This window comes from Acanthopagrus latus, chromosome 7 (genome assembly GCF_904848185.1).
Source record: "Acanthopagrus latus isolate v.2019 chromosome 7, fAcaLat1.1, whole genome shotgun sequence".
In the NCBI taxonomy this organism is placed as follows: Eukaryota; Metazoa; Chordata; class Actinopteri; order Spariformes; family Sparidae; genus Acanthopagrus; species Acanthopagrus latus.
This window is the reverse complement of record NC_051045.1, coordinates 11,479,825-11,501,874: the sequence shown is the minus strand read 5'-3', so window position 1 is coordinate 11,501,874 and position 22,050 is coordinate 11,479,825. Positions and strand designations below refer to the sequence as shown.

Genomic DNA, 22,050 nt, shown 5'->3' with positions numbered 1-22,050 from the left:
ATCTTGTTATCTCAGGAAAACAACATCTGTTATCTTGTAACGATGACACAATTAACTTGTGATATCAAGAAAATACATTTTTTTCCTTGTTATCAGGGAAAGACGACATGTTGGACTCATGACCGTTTAGGCCTTCCATAAGATAAGCATATTTAAGGATTCAGAAACTTTAATCAGGGCATCGCTGTTAGACAAAATAGCTGGCCAGAAAGTCTTTGATCGCTTCATACATCAAAACTAATTTCTTTTCAATTTAATTTTTGTCCTCTAGCTGTCTTGTGGGTAATTTTACACGAGATGGGAGCTGGCAGGCAATCGGTCTGTTCGCCAGGTGTGTTTCTGTGACTGCTGTCACTGTTTCCTGCTGATTCAGGTGGACACTCAGGCTTCGGAAGAGATGGAACGGAAGGCAGTGCAGACAGACGGGTAAAGAATGAATGAAATGATTTGTGACCGTAACAAAATCCCCCTGAGAACGTCAGTCATTTGCAGAGACAGATAAATGTCATTTTCAGAACGAATAACAGTTTGATTGATTGATATTCTCTTGGCAGCACAATGGAAAATGTGATTCATGGGAAAAATTATGAAGATGTGAGATGTACTGTAGTATTAAAAAAAGCGCAGTACCTGTTTGAGTGTAAAAAAAGGCATAATAAAACTTATCTTTTTTTTTTTCTTTTTATCTTTTTCTGCAGATTAACCCTTTCATAATCTCTTATGTAGATTGCATTGGTCACAATGCTGATTTGATCTAACCTGTAAGACGTTTAGGAATGTGACACTTTTTTAGTAAGTGCTACCTAAATGTCTTCACCAAAAGCGTCTCATACTTTTAATATCGTTGCCAGCAATTATGTGAATGCTGATTGGCTGCTGCTTTGCCCCCCATCCCCCCATTTTTTCCCATCTCCATTTCATTTATTCCACTGACACAGCTCTGCGCTAGGCGAAGACACATTTTTACATTCAAATATATTCACAAATGGATGCAATAGTACTACCTTTGTCATTATACAGCATATATGAATTGCATGCATTTTCCTTTGTGGCATCAACAGAGGGAAGGAGACTGATGTGAAGTCTTTTGTTTCTGTTTTTCTTTATGAATAATGCTCCCAGTAGATGCTAAAGTGCATTGTGAGATTGCATTGGAATGGATTGGGGCACACACACGCACACACACTCTCTATGTGCCTTTGCTGGTGGCGAAAAACTGTGCTCGCTGGCGAAGATTAACCGTGACATTTTGCTTTCATTTGCACTTCAAAGCTAAACCGTGCCCCGGTCTCAACCCCACCCCTACAGAACTCTCCACATTCAGATATCCATTTAATATCATGTCATTATCCTTTTGTCTCTTCAACAGTATCTTCCTGTCTTACTCTTTCCCCTTTTCAGTACCTCCATTTACCTCAAGTGTTGAACATTAATATCAGGGGTGCATGAGGTGAAATACTGAGGCAAGCGCTAGAGTTTTATATTTGTTTTTTTTTCCAGGGGGTTGAGGTAAAAATGTGAGAAGAGGACGACCTAAGTGTACAAGACTGGTCGAGATATTAAACTCCTTTTAAAAGGCATTCTTCATGTGGGGAGCTACAATGAAAGCATGCAGTGTGAAGACAAAAAAAAAAGGCTGACAGAGGTGTGTATGCATTAGTGTGTGAGTGAGTGAGTGGTGAGAGAGAGAGAGAGAGAGATGCAGCGTGGAGAATGCATGTGTGTACAAGAAAGAGATTTAAGTAGAGAGGGAGAGCAGAGCAACAGAGAGGGGGACTCGGGGGAAGAGAGTGGAGGCTGCAGGCTGATACAGAGCGTGAGAGAGAGAGAGAGAGAGAGAGAGAGAGGGAGAGAGAGAGAGAGAGAGAGAGAGAGAAGGATAGAAAGCAGAGACCAGCAGCGCATCTGACTCTATCTGTCGCCTCTTGGATCTCCCAGAGCTCAGCTGTCGGGGCTGTTTCCGACTTGCGCGTGGATCCTCCTGCTCAGAGACTGCGTGTGAGGCAGTGTCTGAGTGTGTGGAGCGCACACCAGAGTGCACCCCGGCGTCCACGCACAAGTCTGTGTTCCAGAAACTGTCTCTGGGTTATGGTCCTGCCACACACAGGAGAGGGTTCGACCGGCTTCGTTCTGGACTTGACTCAACACCAATGATCCCCAGCCGCCTCTGGCATACCCTCTCATTAAGGTTTGGATAAAAAAGAAAAAAAAGAAAGAAAGTATTTTGCTGACTGTGTTGTTGTTGGGCTGTTGAGTCTTATTGTACGAGCTGTTGGTGGAGAATTGAGAAAAACAAGCTTGAAAGTACGTACAGAACGCACAGCGTGGCAGATCACATTGCTCATCCCAAGATCGAGTTTCTTTGTTTATTGTGTCTTGTCTGACCAGCTTTGTGTCCAAATGGTCCATGACCCCTATGCTATCTCGTCCTGGCTCTTGTGTCCATGTGATTATTGTACACTACTTTACAATTCTGTCTGCCTTGGCTGTCCGTTTTCACGTGGCTTTCACCGATTGTGCTGATGAGTTTAAGTTAGTCTGTGAGCTTCAGTGCTGTACAGTTCAGTTAATTGAATGAAAGAGATACTTGGAATGCTGATTGCATTAGCTGTGACATAACAGTCCCGTCGTGTCGGCATCCAGTGAGCGAAACTTCGTTTGATTGGCATTCATTGTACAGTATATGCATAGATTCAGTGGTAGGTTCTGAATATGAGTCTTTGCAAGAAGTGTTTTAAACAGGGTTTCAACTTAATTAACAGGCAACAAAGTGGTTCCTTATCCCACGTGTGACTCGCATTTGCCCCTGGCTCCCACACTAGGAGGAGGAGGAGGAGGGCTGTTTTAACAAATGTGTTTGTCACTGAAACTCTTGTAAACACAAACAGCGACGATCAAATGTCTCCCCCTCAGCCTCAGGCTTTCCCAAACACTCGTTGTTTCCCCTTTGAAATATGAAGTACTAGCATGTAGTCTGTTGTTGTGGCGCTGCCTCATGTTCAGCGTCTGTGTACTCCGAGTGGATCAGCTTTTACTATCTTATTCTAAGTAATATGAACTTACATTGTGCTGTAAATTCACATAGATACCTCATGGGCATTAGCATGTAATTCATATTCAAAACGACACTCTACTCGTCAAGCTAATAAGTGGCACAATTTAGCAGCTTTTGTGCATTTAACTGATTTTTCATTTGTTCTAAGGATCATTAAATGCATTATAATTGATTGATTGACTAGATGCATGTCTGCACTGAATAGACATTAATTTGATTTGTGTAACTGATTCTGCTTTGTTTTCATGCTTCCAACGTAAACCGTTGCACAAGACCAAGGCATGAATCCTAGCGCGCAAATCACTTATTCAAATTTGATTGCCTCAGAGGCTTTTTGTTCTCTAATTTAATCACAGCAGGAAAGCATCTTTACACAAGGTACTTAGTGCTAAAACATTTATTAAAAAAACAACTTGTGTAATTGTAATTTTGATACCTACAACATGAGTGACAGTAACAGAGTTGCCCGTTACACAAGCCCATGTGATTACGTGGAGAGGATATATATCACCAGGCATTCAGACATCCTTGTCTGCTGATACACTGGTCATTCCAGCCAGAATAATAATCAGGAAATCAATATCCAATATCCAACATGAGAGATCACACTATGTCAACAACTGTTGCTGGCAGTGCTGCCGGCATTGCTGGAGGCAATTGTTAATACCCACTGCTCTCTTCAAGATTTACTCTTGATTCACATGACATTCAGAACCACAAATAATCAGTATGTGAAACTACTGCTAAGAGCAAAAATGATCCATCAAAGGGCAACATTGATAATAACATAAATAGATATATTGTACTGTGCTGTAAATGCTGGGCTCTTTTCTGTATTCTGCCTTTAATAGACTGTTTGTGTTGGACTGTAGCCGGAAACATGAGATAGGGGATGGCATGGAACAACGGTCCTTAAATAGCTGAAGATTTCCTGCCTATAGATCTGTCTGTGGAGGACTACAGCTGCCAACATTAGAAATAAAGAAAGAAATATGTATCTGGCTCAAGAATAGATTAATATGCCATCATTGGCATCAAATAAAAATTGAAAGGAAATAAATGTAGGCATCATTACTTTATAAAATGTGACATAAATGCATATTTTTTTTGCATTAATTTTGCTTCATATTTATTTAACTTTGTATTAATTCAAATATTCATTTACTCTCCCATTTAATTTTCCATCTAATTTATTTTCTGTTCTTTTCTAAATGTATTAATGTTTTTACGTATTATTTACAATTTGCATTTTTCCCTTTTTTGTTTGTACAAATGGAGGGCATTATCTCTAACTCTGGGGAAGCAAAATAAGTGTTGTCACCATTTTCTGATATTAATTACACCAAATTATTAATCAGAAATTGATAATCGTCACATTAAATGAAAGTAATGATGAGTTGCAGCTCTTATGTAGAGACATTACTTTGGGCTCTGGTGTACTGAGATGATGTTTTTTTTCTTCCTGTTTTCTGACATTTTAAAGACCTAATGATTTATTGAGTACAACAACATCTGTGTGTGCCGCATCACTGGTGCATGAATACATGCCCGTGTCTACTTTGTGTCATTTGACTTCCAGTGCGGACGTGATGTAACTGTCAAACTATGTAATAGTATGGAGGTGTTATTGTTAACAACAGTTTCCGTATCAGTGTTAGAGGGAGGTGTGTTTCAGCGTGGGTCAAAGGCTGAATCCACAATTAATCAGGTTTATGAAGCAGAACTCCCATGCAGCATCGAGCTAGAAAGGTGGCGTTTAATAAGACCGAGCTGTGGGTGTGCTCTTGCTCTTTAGGTGATTACATCACGTTTGTGCCATGTTGTTACAGATGACACTCCTGTTTGCTTTCTCTGCTCCCAGCGAATGTCAGTTTCATGTGTTCTTGAGCAAGGCTATAATAAAGTAAGTGACAATGTAAAGTAGGGACAAATTCATTTAATCTAAGTATGTTGGTGTGAAGAATGCTACTACGCCGATTGTCACTCATCATGGAAAAGGTGTCAAGGAGGAGTCTCAAGCACACACACACACACACACACACACACACACTTGAAAACAGTGTGTCATGTGTTATTGTTATCTTTGTATTGAGATGTGAATGGAAGGGGTCAGTGACGTCACGTGCGTAGACAGATAGTCACGGAGAAGAGATGCACTCAGAGAGGGTCATCCCACCATCACTTACGAAACCACCCACACCTCGGAGTGTAAATCTGGTTCAAATAACCTTGACTCATTCACTTCTACTGACACAATGTCTATCCTTTGACTTCCATCTTTTCCCACTTTTGTGAGAAAACTGAAAAAAGAGTGTAGGCTGGTAAAGTTTTCAGCTTTGGAGTTTGTGTGGCAAGATGTGGTCGCAGAGACACCTGTTGTTCCGGGAACTACCAGAGACACAGTTAGTACTGCTGTGCTAGGTGTGTTTACATGTCTGACTTTTTGCAGCAGCATAAGCATGCTAGATGCAGTCACGACACTTCAAATGTGTGAAAATTACAGTTTGACTTCACTTAGATACACTTTGTCTCCCCACAATCTGACCTGCTGCCTGGCTCGATCTGCTACAGATTGGTGCAGCTGCGGTTCACCTCCATCAAAAATAGGCTCGGCATGTATTCTCCGCGGAGCAGAGCGAAGAGCCGCTTCTGGCACGCTGTTGAAATGTGCCTTGGCACAGTCAGTGAAACACAAGCATCGTCTACAGCGGAGCGCAGTGGGAACAAGCCTGCTTAAATCTGGGGGGTTAAAGACCCACTTTGTCAGACATTTTTTAGCCTTACAACCAAATTGTCAATTAGTGATGCTTTGGGATGGCTGCCAGTATTTAACAAATTATGTATTACTGGACTGAGTTTGGAAATAGACTTCCAAATCAATTTACTTATAAGTGGACCTTTAGGCATTTATGCAAACAGAAGCTACTGTGCATTAATAAAGACTGACATGTAGTCCAGAAACCATAGTGCCAAAATCTAAAACAATCCATGTGCAACAAAATTCATGCATTGTTAGCCGTCAAGATCATTTTTTAGTTAACGGCAAAGCAAACAGTTTCTATATGTATGTGAACATAACTGGAGGAGAATGTTAGAAACCCAAAGGATTAAATAAGAGAATGAGGGATCTTGGACTCCGATGGTTTTGCCGAACACCTTAGGAAGTTTTTTTCTCTGAGATGTTTACAGTGTAATGTTTGTCGCCTTACTTTGTGCATGTGGGTGTTACTGCACACATGTACATGGGGTACAGCTGGGTGTATGATAATGTTTTTTGATGATGATGATTACCAGCTCATCAATTGTTATAACTACATGTGGCTCTATGTGGTTGCTACTGTCTCATTTCTCTCTGAGAATAGTCAGTTTAAGTTTAAAAAATAACATGATTAAACTGTTGGTCAACAGTTCTGTCTTTGTTGCACAATGGAACATGGAATACAACCAACCAAGAAATTTTAATTTTGACTAATAAATATAAATAAGAGCAGGGTAGCTATAAGGTTTACACACTGTAGTGGCACAAATAAGAGTAATCAAACAAAGGCCAACTGAATTTTGTGCACACATTTAGTTCTCTTACAAAAGACTTGCAAATACCACATAGATTGAAACTACCATCAGAGAATCACATAATAATGAGGGAATAGATAAATGTGGCAATGCTCTTAATATTACATGCTTTACTGTTAAAGCGCAATGAAGTAACCAAGACAGTTTATTTTAATCCACGACTGTCATCTCAAAGCAGTAATTAGGAGTACATAATTGAGTGTTGATAAGAATTTGGAGATGGCAGTTAATTAAAAGAGTAAATTAGTTCAAAGTAGGCGGGTGGTGAGAACAGGTTTTCTCGCATGCTTGGGCGATGGTATCCAGGCAGTGGAGTCAGTGCACAGTGATGGCTCTTGGACTGCGGGAGATGGTAGCAGAGTCAGAGTTTGAGGTGACCACCATGTTGGTGTTGTTGACATATATTGAGCGAGCTGATTTAGTTCACCGAGCTGTTTTACACTAAATTGAAAATAGTATTATACTTTACAATAAACTGACTTTCTTGACTTGGAAAAACTACATCTTAAATTGACAAATATGTTTATAATTCAATTATTCAAGTAGGATTAAAATTGTGTTTATCTCTCAACATCCACTACTGTACTGTATGTTTTCAGAAAATAAGATCCCATGGAGGCACACCGGTAGGGCCCAGATTTCACCTCTCTATTACATATTAATGTCTTAAATAGTGGGATTCCAACACTGATAGTGATGGAGTAACTGTCTAACACAGCATTAAACCATAATATATTCATCCTTCACACTTTAGGTCACATTTGTTACACGTGACAGAAAATTCTCACAACAAAATGAAAATGAATATGAGAATGAATCAGAATACCATCTTAGCAGCTACTGTATCTGTGTGATTTGTCCATTATAGTTTTCTATCTAATGCAATACTTGAGCTCATGTACTTGGTCAAGAGACAGATAATTCATGCAAAGATTTAAAACTGGTTATGTAAGGAGAGAGTGGTTTGAGCTGCATACAATTATTTTTGTCTTGGCTGTGAATGCTGACATATAAAATGTTGAATCATCTGCATATATGGTAATATTGGTAATTTAGGAAAGTTATGTAGAGCAATGGTCCAGGACAGCTTTATTGGGCCACTCCAACGTATACATTTTTAACATGCAAATAGCTACAAATGGGAAAAAAAACAATATAGTTTGTGTCTCTTAACGGAAGCAGGATTAGACAAGTTTTCAGTAGAGTAACAGACCTGGTTGAATTAATGGGTACTTGCTCATCCAGAAAGAATGTAGGGATTTTAAACTGTCTCGAGTACCAATGTTGAGGGGAAATGTGTCAGTGGCGTAACAGGCACACGTTAACAGGCTATGACAACGTTAGCGCTCTCCATCGCCATCTTTGCCTCCTCACTTAGCAGGGTTAACTTTTTCTTTCAGTGTCCATCAGGATAGCGAACAAGAAAACAATGCTTGCTGGGTTGGACTCACTTCCTATGGGCTGTAATTTGGCCTTCATTTTTACTGGAAATGTCCAGCCCTGGTGGCAGACCCAGCTGCACAGTAAAAGTGAGATTTACAAGGAACAGAACAGATGGTTTCATTCTTCTACAGCTATTAGCTATTGCAGTATTTACTTGAGAATGAAGTTCAAGAAAAAAATTTGTCCAATGTGAGTTCAAGAAAAACTCTTAATCCATGTCATGGATCAAACTGGGACTGATCAAAACCACAACATTCAAGTTTTTTTTCGTAACAACTCATGATCATCCAGCTGTAAGGTCAAGGAGGACAGCGCCTATTTTTTTCTCCTCTTCTCGCTTTACAAGTATTTTTTCTCCTTGAATTCTTGCAGTTTGTCTGGTGCATTATGCACACCAAAGGGTCACAGAGTCACAGTAAGTCATAAACATGGTCCTGTTAACAAAGAGGACCTGTGTCATGCAAAATGAATCAGTTTTGGTAAACAGAAGAAGGTTTGGATAACAAGGAAAATCGAAAGGTTAAAAGAGAAAAGGGAGTTTATTGTGAAGATGCCAAGTGCAGGAGAATGTGACATTTCCTGAGGGGAATGATTGTTAGTGCTGTGATGGCAACCACTGGAGCAGCGATCCTGTTAATAAATGACCGTCTGTTCCCACAGGTGTTCATTCCTCTAAAGATCTACCAATACTGGCTCACCCTGGAGTCTACATGAGATTGTTCTCTCTGATTTGTGAAGCTGAACATGGTGTGATGCATAACAGAGGTACACCAAGTACATAGGTCACTTACATTTTGGATATCTAAATAAAATTTGCTTTAGGTTTGATGAGAGTTGGAGCAACTGTAAACACACAGTTTCCCACATGGTTTGTAGTTGGATTGGGTTATGAATTTAGATGCTGAAAAGATCAAAAAGACCTTTGTCAATGAATAGGACACTATAAGTGCTCCTACATTGAAACAGAGCAGTTATTATGATTTACATTTTATCATAAGATCTTATCCGGAGAAAGAGTTTGAGGGTAGACTGGAAACCAAAGATCTTACTGGGGTTACAAATTATTAGGAGTCACAGGACAGGCCTCAGGGTGACCCTGAACTTGAAGAGCCCAATACATTCTATACAGCTTGAGAATGATGTGCACACTTCACGTCCTGGCTATTTCTTTTCACTTTGAAATCTTGTCAAGCATTTTTACATGCATTTACAGAATATTGTTTTCCGGCTCAACCCTCAATCTGCTGTCTTTTGAAGAAAGGTCAGGGACTCGTGTAAGATGTTTGCGCTTTGTATCCCCTCCTTTCCACATCAGTCTGTTTATATAATGTTCGCCATTCTGTGTATAACATTGCACAAGCCAACTTTTAATAGAGAATGGTGTTTTCTTTAGACAACTAGAGCCCTTGAAATTGTGTACAATACAATTAGTACAATTAATGGAGGTCATGTTTATAAATCCTCACTTTTGTCGGTCCATGAGGAGTTTCCAGACAGAAAAGAAAACTGGCTTTTGAAAGAGTAAAATGCCCAAAATTGTTTCACTGTTAGGAAAAATGATTAAAACAATTTCTTCATCTTTCACTGGTTCTAAAAAATAGCTCTTACTTTTTTAGTCCATGGGCTTGAACCGTAATTCGATGACCTGTGATTCTAGGCTATTTGAATGTACCTAATGGCGCACTCACACTAGGCAGTCTGTACCATGCACAAGCACGTTTGACCCTAAACATCCAGTTTAATTGACCAGTGTGAGTGCTCTGTACTGTGCTCAAGGATGGTCCACTTCCTTAGCCCTGGCATGGTTGGAAGAAGTGATCACAAGCATGGTTGTGCAGCGTGGACATGAAGTATTATCGTGTTTTAATGCAGCCTGGCATAATCAAGAAAGCCAGGAATGTGAGAGGGCCGTCTGTGGCCAATAGGACATAAAAGAAGCCACAGAAAAGTAGCTGTTATGCTGCAGGCTGAATTTATACAGACACTTCACAGCCGACTAAAACAAGTTAACAACCTGTGACAACAGGCCTTTTTTCCATGGCTGTGGATGTGCTGGAACTTTTCTCACACTCCTCACTTTCCAAAACAACCCTGCAAGATGTCAGCTCACAGATTATCCCAGCACCTCGGGGATCTCGACCAGTAACAAAATTATCCACTAGCTCTTCTGTCATTGCAGATGTATTCACACCCTCCTATCCTCCCTTAACCATCGCAAGTTTCATCACTTGACCTGCTCCCCCTGCTCACTCACCTGCTCCCCATTCCCTTTGATTTCCAATAGTATTCATACTGGTCTACTTTTGACTATTATTCCTTGCCTGCCCTTTACGTGGTTATGTTTGTCTTCCCGTTTTTTCCTACTTGGTTTGGACCCCTGCTTATATTGACAATATGAAAACAATTACAAATTGGCCAAAGAAGAATGTTGATTGTTACCATCCTTAAACCAGTCCAAACACAACCACAAAGTCACACAATGAATGAAACAACCTGTTTTGAATATTTTTCAGGTCAAATTCAAGGTCTTTTATGTAAGCTAAGGCCCTATTTGAAAGGTTTTCAAAGACTCCAGAAATATGGGAGCAACCAGAGTAATAGACAACTGCTGCTCATACATAAGGTTAGGGTTAGGCTATATTTGGCTGTAGCTATTTGCTATTAGCTAATTAGCTCAGTTAGCCATGGAGCTAGTCATCTCATAAGCTGAATGTGGTATGCATGGACTAGATCACATACCAGGCAACAGGGCTTAGCGTTCTAGACCAGACTGAACACTACTGGACACTAGATAAGGATAGAACACAGCCTCTGAGACTGATGGAGGTCAGTTTAAGGATAGGAGATACAGCATGGAAGACATTTACAAAGGTTATGGACTCTGGGGTCAAGAAAATACATCATGTGGGGAGAGGATTGACAAGCAGTGGGCAAAAAATACATTTAGTCAAGTTTAACTTCTCACGAAAATCTAAAATTACATTTCTGGCCATTTCTCAAAAATTTCTTCTTTAAAAAAATCTAATAGGCCAACCAGTGCTGAGAGTTTTAGCAAATGAACAAAGCATGGTGGGTTGTTCTTTAGCTTTGTCCAAAGATCAACACACTTCCAGTATTCCGCCATATAAGTATGTTTATTGGGCATCAACCTCACTTTTACATGTGCACTGTCAAAAAAATAGACTTGTGCCTACAAGCTGCAACTAACTCCTAGTTTTCTCTGTATTAACATTAAGCAGAATTTCCCAGTGTTATATTTATGTATATTGATTAAGCAAAATGGATGCAAGTGAGGACTGAAGTGTGGAGATGTACTGACACTGTCAGAATGGGCAGGATATTCATGTGTTCTGCTTAATGGTGACTAATGAAAGTGTTGTTTAAATCTGTACCAACATAACAATAGTGTGGCATAATTAGTTAGTCTCAGATTCATTAAATCCCGGCTCAACGTCTATGCCAATTTGTACTCAAAACCCCTCTAACAAGGCTCGAAACTAAAGCACACACATCAAAAGTGCTTAAGATGATGGTTTAGATGAACTCAGATGGAACAAAAATTGTGAGAATCTGCAATTGGATTTAATATTGTAAACAATGTTTACACAACCTTAGAATGATTTGTTGTGACTACTTCAGAGTGGTCTCACTGGACGGAGAGTTTAAAAATAAAAGTGACTCCATCAGTAAGCCCTGTCTGAGCAGCTGTTTGCTCCGTGACTCTGAGTGTTTGTGTGTTTCTATACAATGCTGTGTGTGTGTCTGTGTAAAATACATTCATTTTTTTAATGGGCTGGTTGTGTACAGAATATTGCAAGCAGCGTAGTGTATCTCCCTACCTAATGCCCCACCTAATTAAAATAAATCCCGGTTTAAACACGAGATATTTGACTCTGAAAATAACACTTAAACTGCATGTAATGAAACTCTCTGAACCCATACTGTACTGTATATGGTGAGTTGTATAATATGTTCAGGAACCTGAACAATTGTTTAATGATGTTACACAGAGATTGGGTGATTTGCCTCAAAGCTGAATGGAGCCTTTGACTTTTACAGGGACATCTGCCATTAACATCACCCTGAAGAGAAATATGCTTTGGCTTCAGTACAGTGTGTGTGTGTGTGTGTGTGTGTGTATAAATACCCGTGTGTGATTATCTGTCAGCTGGTCATTCCCTCAGGGTAGATATATCCTGAATGACAAGCAACCAAATGTCAGCTATCCTTATCCTTATGTACTGCGTGCATTATGCATGACGCTGTCACTCCCAGCTTACACTGTAAAAACAACATGAACAAGCTTGTACACACATGGACTTGCACTAATAAGTGAATAAAAAACACTGAATGACATTGCTAAGGATCGCAAGCTAAATATTTTGTGTTCGCCGTTGTCTCTTTAAATAATGGCTTCCCTGCCTCAGCATGCCAAGTTAAGGCTTAAGAAATGGAATGATGGTATTGCAACTGCAAATTTGACTCTGTGCTATAACTGAATGTGTTTACACTTTAAACAAGTGTGGCATGAGAGTCACATAGCCAAGGTTGGATACAAATGACGAATCACACAGCCAGCAGTGAGCATAATTTAATTAGTGCATGTCCACATCAGCCCAGCTGCTTCAATCTGCATGTAATGATGTGAATTTATTATTAATTTTGCATCCAAATGTTACACAATGTCAACACAGGACTTTTCCTGAAGAGACAGGTGTTCAAGTCCTATGTGAAACCAAAAGTAAGCTTTTTATTTGTTCTGACCTACGGCTTGTAAATTAGCAGGTGTAGCAAACTTGAATTAAACCTCATGTTTTCCTAAACCTAACCAATTCTGAAAATTATCTTAGCTGAGACTGTTGTGTTTATTTTTGTTACCATGACAACAAAGGTCAAGTGTTATCTGATTATAGATCTGCTTTTAGCAGAATTTAACAGGGAAGTCATGTTATTTTTACGACCAGGATAACTAACTAACTAACACACCTTTCACCTGATTTTGTTCACCTTTCTCCTAATTTGTTGAATACTAAACTGCCAGAGTTCTCAAACTAGCAGTTTATCATGAGGAAGTAGTTCCAACTCTGGGTCAAATATTTGGATTGATTATTTTCATCATCAGTTAATCAGGTGATTATAATTATGTCTGTGAAATGAAAAATTAAGTGTCTTGTCAAATGTCTTGTTTTGTTGTTGAGTTCAAAACCCAATGACACTCATCAAGTTTGACCAAAAAAAGCCATACATTCACTCCATTAGATGTTCATTTGTTTGTTTTTTTTGCATGAAGAAATGACTGAAACAAATTCATTGCTGAAATAAAAAAAAGAAATGTTGTCATATTTGTACGTGGTGAACATGTCAAGCCAGAGTTGACGTAGACCAAAACAGAACCAAAAGACTGAATATTGTACATTTATTTGTCAGATGGCTAGAACCATGACATCAAATGAATGCTTATGCTGCTGCATGTCTGGGCTGAATATGTAAATACCCATTGTTTGCTAAAATGCTTACTTACGACCTGCTCTTCTCCTTCTTTGTCACCAATTTGCTGTGCTTTACCTCTCGTTTGTGCTGAATGATTGCTGCAGTCTTGTGCCCCTGTGATGATTGTGTAAATGCTTCTCAGGCATTACTGCTAATCATCAAAGTACATCAACTTGACTGAAAAGTTGCATCCATGGCAACAAAGTCGGATAGTCACCACCCGTTCTGCTTCACAATCCACCCACAATCCAGTCAGAGAGGACACCCGTTAGAACAGACACATTTGCAAGACTACATGTACACAATAAAGTGAACCTACACACATTCACACAAGTTTAGATAAATTACCGGATGATGCAAACTCCCATGCCATTTATTAAGCACACAGGCCATCCAATCACAAAAACTTTTGTGCCTCATTTAAGCATCTCTGAGGATTTTGGTTTGAAGTTAGCAGAAGAGGTGCTGTCTCTTCTCCTCATCTTCTACATGACTTTCTTTGTCTGTTCAAAATATTACATCACTCTTTCCCCATGTCATGCCCTCCCTCTGGCCCTCCGCCTCTCATTTCTGTCTGACACAGATACTAAGCAACCCCACCCACCACCCCCACAACACCTACAATCATGCCAATGTTTCAGGTCCTAGGGTGATGCTGTCTAATGAGAGAATTCATTCAAGAGGTTCACAGAAAGGATGCACTTCAACTACAGTTCGAACTGAGAAAGAAAGGGAAGATAGGTAAGAGGCATGCAGGATAAGAGGAGTATGCAACATCAGAGAAATTGCATGGAACAAGGGGCTTATATTTAATGAAGGAATAGTGGTTAATTTCTATAGGAGCAACAGAAAGATGCTGCAGTAAAGTGAGGTCATACATCATCAAGCAAGTGGTAAATTCTCGACAGGTCAGTTCTGAGGGCAACAAAAATGAATTATAATGCTCTGGAAAATGCAATAAATGTCATTTCTTTAAGAGCGGGAACCTATAAATTTCATATGCACTAAAATCTGCACAGAGAAGAAAAGAGTGTGTCGCACAATGCTTGTGATTGCAAAACAGGAAAGGGACTGAGTGTAAACGTGTTGGAAGACTTTGCTAAAATAAACACAATATAATAAAGGGCAGAGAGATTGTTTATGTGGTCTGGTCGTCTTTGACCCCGTTTGTGAATATCTGTGAAGATATCCATGGCCAGATGGGTCACTCAATACTGCTTGCACTGCTTGGAAACCCGTTTGTTTATGAAATCTCATAATATCAGATAGCCTGGGCCCCTTTCATTTCCGTTCTTAAACATCATCATCTTCATCACAGTCATTTAGAAAATATACTTCTTAGCCATGCTCACAGCTCTATGAGTGGTCAGTCAGTCAGTCCACCACTTTGGTTCAGAAATCTCAATTATTAGATGGATTGACATTTTTATAGATATTGATCTTGCCAAGATGAATCTTACAGATTTAAGTGATACCCTGACTTTCCTCTTGATTTTGACTGTATAAACTTGAAGGTCCAATATGTAACTGCCATTAGGGGCCTCACTGTTTAAAAAAAAAAAAAAAAGACAGGTGTTGTTTTTGGAGTTTGAGGTAGGGTTCAAGCTACTGCAGCTACTCAGGAGCCGGCTAGGGAGTCGGATGCAGAGCAAGACCCTCTGGAGGAAAACATATCAGATTCAGGAGCGCTAAAAGATTGCTTTTAACTTTCGTGATTAAAAAGTGGATTTATCTTCCCTCCTTTTTATCAACCTTACTGCAGCAGCTACCTGCAGTGCATTGACCTCCACTGCCGGGTGTTTACGAGCTGTGATGTTGACGGCTGACTGGAGCTGGAGGAGAAATGGAGAGAGAGAGAGAGCTGTATGACAACTGGACAGTGATCCTGCAGTCAAACTTGCAATCAGCACGGATGTAACTATAAAAAATTGCAGAAATGTTCACAGATGAGGAAATGCTTCAAAGTTATATTGATGTTAAATTTAGCCTTGTTCGCAGAGACTGACAACCAGATGAAATGCACCATTACCGTCGTACATATCAGATACATTATACCTTTAAAAAACACTTTATGGATTTCCAGCAAGCATTCACCCCCCTAAGGATGATTTTTAAGAATTTTGCCAGCCCCCTGATTTTTTAAAATCTTTTGGCTTCAGTGTTTGTGCTAATAAACACGTTAGAATTGCTATCATGCAAAAGTAAGATGGTGAACATTGTCAACCTGCCTAACATCGGAATGTTGGCAGTGCCATTGTGAGCATGTAAGCAATGTGATGTCAACATTTAGTTCAACGCTGACCTGTGCCTACCGCCTCACAGCACGTAAGTGAGTGTACACACGAGATCATGTTTCGACGTGTATATGTTTTCTCTGTTGGTGTTTGTATCCGAAACATTTTTTCAGTTTTGTTCTTGTTTTGTATTTATGGTGTTGTTGCAGAAAAGGAATAACGATATTCGAGGCAATAATAGTCTTTTTTTTTACAGGTCATCTAACAGTGGTCAGAATAGATTTTAGTGGAAGATAATGTTTATGCAAAAAATCAGTATGGCTGCTGCTGATTAAAAAGACAATAAAAGGTGGGGGTGAAAGCTTCAAGGGCAGATGTAGGAGGCATCTGTCGAAATGATGCAGATGATTAATGAAGCACTGAAGGGGGTAGAGGGGCTTGAGAGTGCAGTAAGTAAAACAGAGATGGTGGGCAGAGAGCGCCCTTCAGAAAATGGCCTGGTGAGTGAAGTGTCACAGTGAGACAGAGTGACAAAGACAGATTGAGTCGGCGTCGTTAAGATTGCACACAGCTATATTTCCATTATTGCATAAGCAACAGAGTCTTAAGTCTAGTGTCATTATGACGAGTTTTTGTATTGAATTAAGTAATTGGATTTCTTTCTCTGAATGGATGTTATGTGTTTACACTGATAAAAACTGATGAAGTAGAGGGGGGGGGGGGGCCAAAAGACAAAGGATGAAACAGACTTATTATGCGTCTAAGTTCACATGAAAAGTTTTGCAATTCCATTTAAATTTTCAAATCCATCCTGAAGGATACCGTGTTTGTCAGCGGTCTGAACTTGGCATCCTGTGGCAATGATCTGATTATTAATTGTTGGGCCCTTTCGCATAGATGCCTTGAGGCCCATCTTCACCCCTCCATTACCATTTCCACAAGAGTTTCCTGATTTCTCAGATCGTTTTAAGTGTGAATTTTTTCACAAGCAGCAGTGCTCTGGGCAATGTCTGTCTATCACTTTGGTCTGAACTGTAAATATTTCAACTGCTACTAGTCATATTGCTATGAAATGATGTACAGACATTTATGGTCAGAGGATGAATCCTGACACTAGTATTTATCTCGGACCACCACAGCCGAATCAGATTTGCTGTCGTGGCTACAGACTCAATATCTGCTCTTGCACTCTGTGTCACATTTTGAAGGCTTTCCAGTCACTGTGTCTGAGGGGAGCACTTGGTTGTTGATATTACTTTCATGGTGGTAGACAGAGTGTCTTCCCACAATGGAAATGCTTTGAAACTCTCTCTCAATAGGAAATAAAAATTAAATTCAACACAGCGCACTGACTGTCTGATACTGGTGCCACCAGTGAATCTAACCTGTTTGCTCTGATCCATTGACTGCAGACTGGTGTGTGGGCTACATGGGACAAATATAGACTCAATGGATGTTGTGTCATAATGTGACTGGACCAACAATGTTGCTGTGTAAAAGCCAAGTTGAGTGTATCTAGCTTAGTGTGGAGAGAAGTTGTGACTCTTCTTTTGACTTAGCTGTAGAGCTGCAATGATTAGTCAATTCATCATACTCGCACATGTACTTATGTCTCATGTCTGTTGATGTACGTACTGTGTTATATGGATTGTTATGTGGCAGCCTTTGTTCCAAGAAAAAAAAATTCTCTCAGGACAAATAAATTAGTCGGTCTGTCTGAAATCAGTTGCCAACTGTTTTAATTGATTCATCATCATCGTTTCAGTTATTTCTAAACCAAAAATGTTAACATTTGCTGGTTCCAGCTTCTGAAATTTCAGGATTTGCCACTTTTCTTTGTCATTCATGATGTGGAGTCAAGACTAGGCCAAAGAGGCAATTTGAAGACATCTCTGGAAATTTGAGATCAACTTTCCTATTTTTCTACATCATACCTCAGCAGATTAATTGATAATGACAATAACTGCTAGTTGCAGCCCCACATAACCTATCACAAGGTTAAAAGTAAAAAATGTAACCCTGAACTGTTGGACTGGCAGCTGAACTGCTTTGTAGGATTAAGTTAACAGGGTAGTTATATATATTCTTTCTGGCGGGGATACTTCCCAGTAAATGTACATGCTACAAGGTATTACACTTTGCAACACTGTGATCTCAGTGAAATGAATATTTCTTTTGCTGCACCGCCATCGTTTACACTAATTTTTCAGAACTGTTTCTCCCACATTTGACAATTACTTAAATTCCTGCCATCACTGAGAATCAATCTAGGATCTGTCTGTCTATCAGTCCCTCTCTCAGTGATTACCAGTCCAGACAAGGCAATGTCCTTTCATGTCGAATTCTTAGTCTGATATCTTGAATGTAGCCTGACTTGCAGAGTAACTGACATGTTGTTGAGAAAGGGTCTGTTTTTTTTTTCCTCATCTGGACTAGCCCTCAGCTACAAACAACTGCTGCATGTTAGAAAACAGCAGCCGGATGCTAGGAGTGGAGTGTTTCACCTTCAATCTGGCTGGATGTAAATTAAGTTAGTGGTCGAGCTTTATGAGTGAGCGTGCTTTGGCATCGTGCCAGCACTTTGTGGAATCTCTCCAAAGGCTTTTAGTGTGCATTTGTGTTCTTTTGCTCACAATCAATCACTGTGGCACTTCCTACAGATATGGCAAGCAAATGAGATGTAGCTCCTTGTAGAGATGAAACAAAAAAACACTCCAGAGCACAATGGAACAACTTTTTATTTCATCTCTCTCACTGTACACATCCGATTAACCACTAGATTTATTTTTCTTCAGACTAACTGGAAAACTGCATAACATCAGAAACAATTGTTTCAGTGTGCATCGCAAGGGGACTGTGACTGTCCTATTTCATTTTTCTGGAGACTCACCCATGCTGCAATTGCACCGACAAAAGTGACCTGTGGTGCTTTGAAAATGCAACCCACTCAACAAACACAGGGTTGATGTTTGATGACACTGCAAACCCTTGGATTATGTTTACTGCCAGACATTTTGAATGTTCACTCCTAATGTGTTTTAAGTATGTTTTTTTCCCCTGTAACATCAACATGTACTGCAGCAGCTACAGAATGGATTAGGTACAGCCAGGTTAAGCCAAATCAAAAAGACAAACTGGTTAAGGTGAAGGAAAGATGGAAAATTATCTATGGCTAAGAAATAGTTAAAGGTTAAAGGTAAAGGTGCATTAAACAGGTATCCGCTGAGATCATCTTTATATACATATATATAGTTTTACATTGCTGAATTAGGCTAACTGAGCAGAAAAACCTTTTTCTTTAAATGACAATGATGAAGAGTTTAATTGTGGATTGGTCGTGTCTGGTCGATACCAAGTCTAAAAAAAAATATAACTATAAGGCCTGGTTCTGATCGAGGGAAATACATTGTTGTGTTTGGTTTAGGAATTGCTGTCCGGCCTTCATCCACTGAACCTTCAGTTACAGAAGAGAAAATAGAGAAAATTTCTTGTACATGTAGCACAGTTCAGTACTCCTGCCACATCTTCTTCTCACAGTGACAGTGAGAATCAGTGTTGACTGGGATAATTAGAGCTTTATGTGGAAAGATTCACGATTTGCATGATCACACCGTGTAACAAAACCGTTTGACTAGACAAAAGACATGAAATTAGATACTGCATGGAAAGCCACAGGGATAAGCACCATAACCACTCTTGACCTACTGCTCTCAACTGTAGCTGTGACACTGATTAAAACCGTAAGCTGGCACAAACATAATTCTGTTCATTTTCTTTTGAAATACATTTGAATTAGCTTGTTTACTGATCCAGAAGACTGAACACTAGTGCTCATTATTTAGCTCAAAACAAATGGTGGGCCCTTCATCTGAATTGAACAGGAACAAAGCAGGTCATGATGCTCAGTGACTCATTATCTCAATGTTATACTGTATAGCTTTCTTTAACTTGACCAGCATCAAAGACAGAAATATGAGTGTCCTCTTTGAAAATTATTAAAAGAAACAAACATAACATTTTATAGCCAAAGATAGACGCCACTGCATGGCTGTAGACTGTTTTCCTTACTAATTAACATTCTGTGATTAAATTTGAATTGGTACTTCAACAAACATGATGACATCCAAAATGTGTTTTGGGCTTTTTTTTGTTTCCTTCTTGTGTGGTGTGGTTATAATGATCCATTAAAGCAAAGTTCCAGTGTTTGACTGAAGTCTTTTGAACTCAGTAGGATTGCAATGCATGAAATTAATGGGCAAAAAGTGCCAATGCATGCAAAAAAAAAAAAAAAAAAAAAAAAAAATTTAGCCTTCATAATTTGCTGTACCACATTTGATGAAAAAAATACAGCCTTTTAATTAGCCTGCAAAATTAGCAAATTTTTGTTTGTGCAACCATTTTTATTAGCATACACCCAGTGGATAAACACTGGTAGTTTAAATTCAGTAGAGCAGCAAACCAGAATAGTGAGTTTAGTGGGGATTAAAGCTGCCCATAGAGCCACAGCCTGTGGTGGGACACCTATTGTTCTCCATAACACAGTAGATTGCCTAATTAAAATAATAATAATAATAATAATAATAATAATAATAATAATAATAATAATAATAATAATAATAATAATAATAACATGGAAATATCCTATGAATGTCCTTGGGCTTGTTTCAGTTCCTGGGTGGAGTTTCCATGCTCCCAACTTTGTGGGAACAGTTTGGGAAACTCACCACCCGAGAAGCCTCCTTGTTGTTGGGAAGCCCCGTGAGTTGATTACCGAGAGCAGTAGAGTCCCGCAGTAATAATATTCACTGAGCTGCTGAACTGTACTGCACTCGGTAATCGACTCACAGGGCTTCCCCACAACAAGCCTGCAGCTAGAGAGGTGAGATTTGTTTTTCTTTTCCGACAAAGCCGACAACGATATCAAATGTTTGATGCCTTGAAATATGTGCTGGGACCCTGTTCCTAATGTTGCTGATGTTTGGTGCTGTTCTGAGCATTATTTGTGGCTTTTTGATGGCGATTTATACTTGGACCCATTTACTGCAATGTATTGTTGTTGTGCGGTCGTTTCTGAGGATGCTAAAACTACGGAAGCAAGCGGTTCGCAAACTTTATCTCTCTCAGACTATGGATTAAACTTACACTGGAATATCCTGTTAAAATAACAACATATTCTAAAAACAGAACTGAACCTAACCAAGTCTTGATGCCTAAACTTAACTAAGCAGCTTTGTTGCCTAAACCTAACCAAAAATTACAATATCAACCAACCATGTAACTCATTTGACTTTCCACCTTACTTGGTCAGACTGCGTTTTAAGTTTAGTCAGTCACTGACAAATGATCTGTCATTAACCTATGATGACCCATTACATGATTTCTTTTCCCATTTTCTTTGTATGTGACCCATCATTGTGCATTCTGTATTATTTTACTTTGACACCGGAAAGCAGAAAGGGAGACAGAAAATGTGATTAACAGGAGCACAAGCTCTGGAAGAGTAAGGTTGGGTCTTTGATCAATGGTAGCATATGTGGCTCCGAAGACAACAACCTTGAGAACTAAGTGTGATTGAATGGGTGAGGCTGGCATCAGCAGAGTCTAAGTAATAGTCCTCCCTGAGTGCCCCTTGAGACTTCCATCCTCTGTAACACAAAATACAGTTTCTGAGTGATAGACTGAGTGTGTGTTTTGGAAATGATTTTCTTTATAGGTGGGTCTGAACAAATGCTGTCCAGAAGCGTTCTTTGTGATCCAAGGTGCTTTAAAACAAGAAATGCTGCACTTACACTAGTCTCTTCATTGACAGAACTTTAGTATAAAGTGGTGCCCTTTTCCAAAACAGACGTGTTCAAATAAATTTTCCACTGGCAGTCTCATAAATTCTTCTAGAGACAGTGACATTACAGTAATGTAGCTAGCTGGTAATACATGCCTTCTTATTTTATGTTTTGTATTTACTGTTTCTTGATTGTTCCTTGCAAGAAAGGGGTCTGATAAGATAAGACATATTTATTTCCAGTATGGAAATGATCAAATCCTAGTGAATCCCCCATTCAACATTTGCCTGGAATGTAAGTAAACAAAAGCTGTTCAGATCAGATTAACCAGAGAACAGCCAAGCTGTTCATTTAAGCCATTACATTTTCACTGTAAACTGTCTACAGTTGATTTAACTAGCCTCCAGATATGTAATCTAAACCAGTGGAAGGAACGGTTAATCAAATTGCAAAAAAGTATAGAAAGTTGTTTTCC

At 39.4% G+C, this 22,050-nt stretch overlaps 1 protein-coding gene across 5 annotated transcripts in view; it reads left to right on the top strand.

The window, feature by feature from the left end:
- Window positions 1-22,050, top strand: part of opn7b (opsin 7, group member b) — a 110,936-nt gene that overhangs the window by 52,691 nt on the left and 36,195 nt on the right. Inside the window, exon 1 of one of the 5 annotated variants that reach the window (XM_037105177.1) lies at window positions 1,899-2,188. The exons of the other annotated variants lie outside the window; for them this stretch is intronic. The gene's annotated coding sequence lies outside the window, so the exon portion shown is untranslated. Of the gene's footprint in view, window positions 1-1,898; window positions 2,189-22,050 lie in introns of those variants that run through there. 5 annotated transcript variants of the gene reach the window in all.